This window comes from Otolemur garnettii, unplaced genomic scaffold (genome assembly GCF_000181295.1).
Source record: "Otolemur garnettii isolate 467f Iridium unplaced genomic scaffold, OtoGar3 scaffold00092, whole genome shotgun sequence".
Lineage (NCBI taxonomy): Eukaryota > Metazoa > Chordata > Mammalia > Primates > Galagidae > Otolemur > Otolemur garnettii.
The window spans coordinates 5,501,310-5,507,602 of NW_003852487.1; the positions used below are offsets into that span (position 1 = coordinate 5,501,310).

The following is a 6,293-nucleotide window of genomic DNA, read 5'->3' on the forward strand; positions in this document are numbered from 1 at the left end:
TAGGAGACACCGTGACATCCACGATGGGGCACCTCAGCTAGAGGTGGACTGATGATTCTGATTGGAAGCTTGAGAATGCATGAGAGGAATTTCTGATCCTCCACCCATTTCCCTAGATGAACAGGGGAGAGTGGACACTCATTCCTACCTCCTTCTGGGACTCCATCCATACGCCCTCCCCCAGCCCTGGGCATTCCCGTGCTTTCTTATTAAAGGCCAGTCTTAAAGAAACAGTTATTCAGCAATGCTTGATAAAGCATGGTAAGGGAGACTTATGATAGGAATCATGAGGAATCATGATACGTGCAGTGACCACTGCACCTAGGTGTCACAGTGAGGGAGGGAGATCGGGCTCAACTCCAAATATACCACAGGCCAATGGGATTTATGGCCAAGAAGCAGGTGTGTGTGTGTGGGGGGGGGGTGGTCAGTGAATAGAAAATGACCAAGAGAAACCATGCAGAGTCAGGGGTGTTCTGGATAAGTTGACCTAATAGGAATTTTATTGAAGATAGGTCAGGGTGAGTATCACTTGGGGTGGTTGTGTATGAGGAACCTGTTCAGGAAGATCAGATAATGGTGATCAGCAAGTTCTGGCTAAACTGAACGGCAGGATTCTTTTCAAGGAAATACACAATTGGCCTAGAAGGTGGTTCAGGGTCTGACTAATGTTTGGCTGAACAAAGAATTTAGTTAAGAAACCCACCCCTCAGGCACGATGGTGGTAGAGGTACCCAGATGTTGGCAGTCATCACACTCCTGACATGCCAGCAAGTAGGCACCTCGCTTCCCTCCATAGCCAACACTGAGCCTGAGTTATTGTTGTTTATAGGGAATTATTTGGAAACTAGCAGTCAACAGAGAAATAGAGTGAGCATTCACCCAAACACTGGCAGAACCTAAACACAGTCTGGGGACACTGTGTCTGGGTGCCGGTCTCTTGGCAGACAGGACCCCTCTGTCACTGGGCTACGCACAGCCCAAAGCAGACAGAGCCTCTAGAGGTCTGCTGGGGTCGGACTCTTCCTTCCTCTGAGTAACAGTGATGGAGAGGCCAATGGGCAGTGGAGAGAAACTTCGTCAGCGTGCTGAGGTCCTTCAGAGGCATTAATTTCTAAAGCAGGCTGGACGCTACATGTGGGTTGCGCCTGCCCCCGTTTATAGCATCATCTGAGTGCATGTTAGTGTGTGTGTGAACAGCATTCTGCATCCAGTGGGGGCTTCCTTGAATGCTCTGTATTCATCATTCATGACTCCCTTCTGTCCCTTATCAATACACATATGTACATTTTTTTTCAGACTTACTGTTGGTACATATGTGCTGATCTGTGCTCTGCTCTTTTGACAATACAGGGGTATAAACATGTGTCCTGGGTCTGACCCTTCCCCCTTCCTTATGAAGGTTTTAAATTTTTCAAAAATTAAAAAAAATAAAGTTGCAGAAATGTTGGACATGGTAACTCAGTTTGCTTTCTTTGTTACTGGAGATGGTTCTGGCACGTTAATCTTGTCTGGGGTCAACATCATGATGCTTTTGTTTAAATGTCACAAAAATTCTTTTTTTTTCTTTAACCTCAAGGGACATTTCTAAAATGCAGAAATGTGGATTGATGGAGGGGGATCGGATTGAAGGTCCTGTGTAGTTAGTTTGCTGCCCCCCTGCATGGCCCAGCCCTGGTGGGCGCCAGGTGTGCGAGTCTGAGGCTCTGGTTGGCTGTGGGCACCCTCCCCCCTTGGGTAGCTGCAGATCTTAGAACTGGTTGAACCTGTTTGCTTTGGTTTCTTTACAGGGGTGAGGGCTAGGAGGTGTTTACCTGTCAGGCCATCTCCGGCTGCAGTTCCACAACACATTAGTAATGTAAGCCAGTGAAAAAGCATAAAAAACCCGTAACCTGCTCACAGGACTTTTTGAGAGTCTCATTCCTGGGGGATCCTGAGACATGAACATTTTAGCAGGGCTGGGAGGGAGGGCTCTGTGGGGGCTGGAACCAGCAGAAACAATTGCAGCAGCTCCCCACATGTTACCAGGCCCACTTGACAGATGGGGTAGTCCTTCGAGACTCAGTCCCCTGGGTCCCTCCAGGTGAGGTTAGGCATTGTACTACTCCTGTAATGTGATCATGCCTTGCCTTCCCCTGCCCCCACTGAACAGGAAGCCCCTGGGGTTGCAGGGGGTCCAGGCTGGGGGTCATGGCCGCCGCCCCAAAAGCTCTGTGCTCCTACCAAGGAGGAGCTGAGCTTGCTTTGGGTGAATGAAGGCCCCACATTGCCAGACTTTCCCTTTTTAAATTTTTTTGAAAGAAAAGCCCCAAATTTCAATTTATGAATGCTGTCAATTTTTTAATGTTGGGAGCTAACTTTGAAAATGGTAGCAACATTGGCACATGAAGAAATAGAAAACCCCAAATGGACCAAGGGCACACTAAGTAAGTTGAAACGGTAATCAAAGACCTTCCCTCCCAAAGAACCCTGGTGGTTTTACTGGGGAGTTCTGTCAAACTTAACAAACTGTCCGCTCTTTTCAAGTTGCTCCAGAAAATAGAAACCAAGAGAAAGTTGCCAGGTCATGGTAGGAGCGACCAGTATAATTTCAATCTCAAAGCTTGATAGAGACACAAAAAGTAAGGAAAACCATGGGTCCATTTCACTATGAATATAGACGCAAAAATCCTAAATAGCCAAGAAATCCAACAGTGTGCTTTAAAACACACACACACACCCTAATCAAGTAGCATTTACCCAAGCATTATTCCATCTCACAATACTTGGTGTAAATCACCACATTAATAGATTATAGGGGAAGATCATATGATGATGATAGATCACATAGGTGTTGAAAAAGACTTTGATAAAGCTCAATAACCATTTATTATAAAAAGTCTTAGCAAACTAAGAATGGAAGGGAAATTTCTTAGTTTAGTAAAGGTCCTATAGTCCAACACAGAGCAAATGTCCCTGATGGAAAAGCTTAGGTTACATGGCCTTTAAGAGGGGCCCATGATAAGGCTTTCCGTGGCTGCTGCATGGTTTGGCTTGGCTTTAGGGGTCTGGCCGTGCTATCTGGGAAGAAAAGCAAGAGGAGTAAGAATTGGAAGGGACAAGAGAAGACAAATATGACCAGCTCTGTGCAAACCATAAGGAATCAGCAGGAAAACTCTTAGATGATAGTGAGTATTCAGCAAGGGTTGGTGTAAACCCAACCTGCAGAAATCAGTACTAAGAGGGGCTTAGGGGGGATCCATAAGTATGCACAAGTTCTATTCGATGATTTAAAAAACTAATTAATTAATTTAAACATATAGAGTTCTTTCTATCACAATCAAGATATTAAATATCTCTCTATAGAACGAAGAAAGAACAGCACTCAGAGCCAGGAGGGTGAAGGGAATGAAGAAGGGCAGTAGGTACCAGAGAGCACAGGAGTAACTAGAGAGCAGAGCTTAGAAAGATGCCATTCGAGATGGCAACACCCACCCAAAAGTGGAACTTACAAACTCAAGGTCACATGAGACTCGTGGGGCAGTTTAAATCTCAGGGGAGGACAACCTCATCTGAATAAATGGAGAGGCAGTCTGTGTTCTTGGATGGAAGGATTTCATATAGCAATGCCACTTCTCCCTGAAATTAATCCATACATTCAAAGCAATTCTAATGAAACTCACAGCTGGATTATCCCGAAGCAGTAAAATAGAACAAAGTTTGCAAATAGCTAAGGATCTTGGAAATGGAAGAACAAAGAAGAAAAGACTTAGTCGCTAGACGCTGAAGGCACATTAGATGCTAGGTGCCAAGTGGAGGTCGGTGCCATGCAGAGGGATGGCGGAGCATCATGCCAGCAGGGAGCTAGGAGCGATGAGGTGCACCCTAGAGCTTGATGCTTAAACACTACGTGGGGGCAGTTCAGTGAGGTGGTTGGGAGCAAGGACTCTGGAGCCAGGCCATGGTCTGGAATCCAGCACAACTACTTACTAGCTGTATGACCTTGGGTAAGTTTCTTAACCTCTCTGTGCCCCAGTCCCACTCCCTCCTATAAATGAGGTTAATGGGAATCATGCCACAAGGTTATCATGAGAATTAAATGAGTGACTACATGTAAAATGCCATTAGTTTCCTAGGCTGTCTTGACAAAGTACCACAGACTGGGCAGCCTTAACACAGGGATCTCTTGTTTCATAGCTCTGGAGGCCAAAGCCCAAGGTTAAGGTGTCAGGGCCAGCTCCTCCCGAGGGCTGCATAGGAGAGTCTGTCCCAGATCTCCTCTTGGCTGGTGGGTGGCTGTCTCCTCCCTCTGTGTGTGAGGGTCTCCCTGCCTTTTCTTAAGGACACCAGCCATATTGAATGAGGAGCATGAGCCTGTGATCTCAACTAATTATAGCTACTATGACTTAGTTTCCAAATAAGGTCTTATTCTGAGGTCCTTCAAAATACAGGTATTGGGGGATACAATTTGACCTATATAAACACCTACCTGGCATGTAGTATGCTGTAGCATAACCGAGGGTGGGGTGATTACGGGGTTGACCATCTGTGGAAAAACAAAACCAGATCCCCATAGGATTGACTGAAAATGTAAGTGGAAACTGTGCATTTAGCAGAAGGTAATTGGTAAGGAATTGTCACTCCCCCCACCTTGCCCAAATCCAAATGTCGAAGCCTGGACCCCCAGTGTGATGGTATTTGGGGGGGGGTGGCCCGGGGAGGTCATGAGAATGGGGCCCCATGATGGGGTCAGGGCCTTAATTACTAGAGCACACCCTCTCTGCTGAGGGCAACACTGGCCCACCAGGAGCCCTCCAGCCTCCAGCACTGTGAGGAATAAGTGTCAAGGGTCCATTGTTTAAGCTGCCCAGCTTTGTTGGTGCTTTGTTAGGCAGGCAGAGGAGACCAGAGCAGAGATGCAGGAGAGAGTTGCTTTGTTCGGTTGTGGGGAAGTACTATCAGGGCACAAACCATAAAGCAAAAAAGAGATTACATTAAATGAAAGATGTCTATCTACTTAACAAAGGACATTATGGAAGAGTTAATAGATGAGCGATTGTAGGCAGAGATTTGCCACATCTGAAATAGACAAGAATGATACCTGAAACACACAAGGAATTCCTGTAGATCAGCAGGAAAAAAGATATCAACCCCAATATCAAGACGGGCAAAGGATGTGAACAGGAAATTTGTAGAAAAGGAAATACATGTATATAAGCCCTGAAAAAGAAGCTCAAAGCTTAGTGATGGGGAAATACAAATGAAAACAAAACAGTAGTTAGAAGATACAGCCCAGATGTATCAGTGCAATGTGGATACAGTGTACTCAGTGAAGAAAAGGAAGGAACAGCATGAAATCTGCACATAAAACCAGGGGAGGAGAATGCACACAGCTTGAGATTCTATGTCCTAAGAGAAAACACTCAAAGGGAGATACCTCAAATATCTTAGAGCAATTGCCTGTAGGCAGGGAGGGTAGCGGGGGTGGAGTAAATGTATAAATAAAACAAGAACGGGTCAGGGTACGTCCTACATATTTACATCTGAGGTTTAAGAAAAGAAGCTGGAACTGGGTGTTCCACAAATCACATGCGTGGCAAGACTGACAGTCTGTGGTTGTCAGGACCAGCGGGATCTACAGCCCAGAGACCCAACAGGCACCCTACTAAGTGCATGGCCACAGCTGAGTGAGTGGTGAGGGTGGCTGGAGTTGTGGCCTGGGTGCCTGGCCCTGACTCCCTCACCCCTGGCCAAGAGGATCCTTCTCAGGCTCTGGACTTTGGGTTGGAGGAGTCCCAGCCTGGGGAGAGGTGTGGGACTTGGGGGCGCATCTGTGTAGGCAGGAGGTGCTGGATTTTCCCATCGAGCCTATTGGTGAGGCTGTATCTTCTGGCTGGGCAAGCCCTGTGCTGACCCTAGGGAGTTTTTGCATCCCACTCATGGCAAGTCTCCCCTTGGCTCTGTGCTGGAGGCTTTGGGTGCCTGCTGCAGCCCCTCAGGCAGCAGAGAGACCTTGGCTCTAAAAGAGCTCAGCAATGCAGGTTTAGCTTTGTAGCATGGGCACCTGGTCTTTCTATGACTGGTCTTGACCTTACTTGCGGGCAGATTGGCATTTTGTAGGACACTCACTAATACCTGACCCCAAGGGCATGTACTTTCTACTCTGGGGAGAGGAGCATGGTGGGTGAGTGGTGGATGGGAGCTCTTTAGCAACCTCTGAAGCCTCATCTAGCTGGGTGGGCTGCCTCCCCCTGGCTGCAAGGGTCTTTCTGCTAAGCTGTGTGTTTGGGGCCCACAGGAGCTGCCCAGCCCAC

General features: G+C 47.1%; 1 protein-coding gene and 1 pseudogene across 1 annotated transcript in view; one reads left to right on the forward strand and one right to left on the reverse strand.

Moving 5' to 3' along the window:
* The window catches only part of LOC105887535, a 3,974-nt pseudogene extending 3,808 nt beyond the window's left edge, over window positions 1-166 (reverse strand).
* PRKAR1B (protein kinase cAMP-dependent type I regulatory subunit beta) overlaps window positions 1-6,293 on the forward strand; it is a 151,564-nt gene that overhangs the window by 95,591 nt on the left and 49,680 nt on the right. The window lies entirely within an intron of this gene.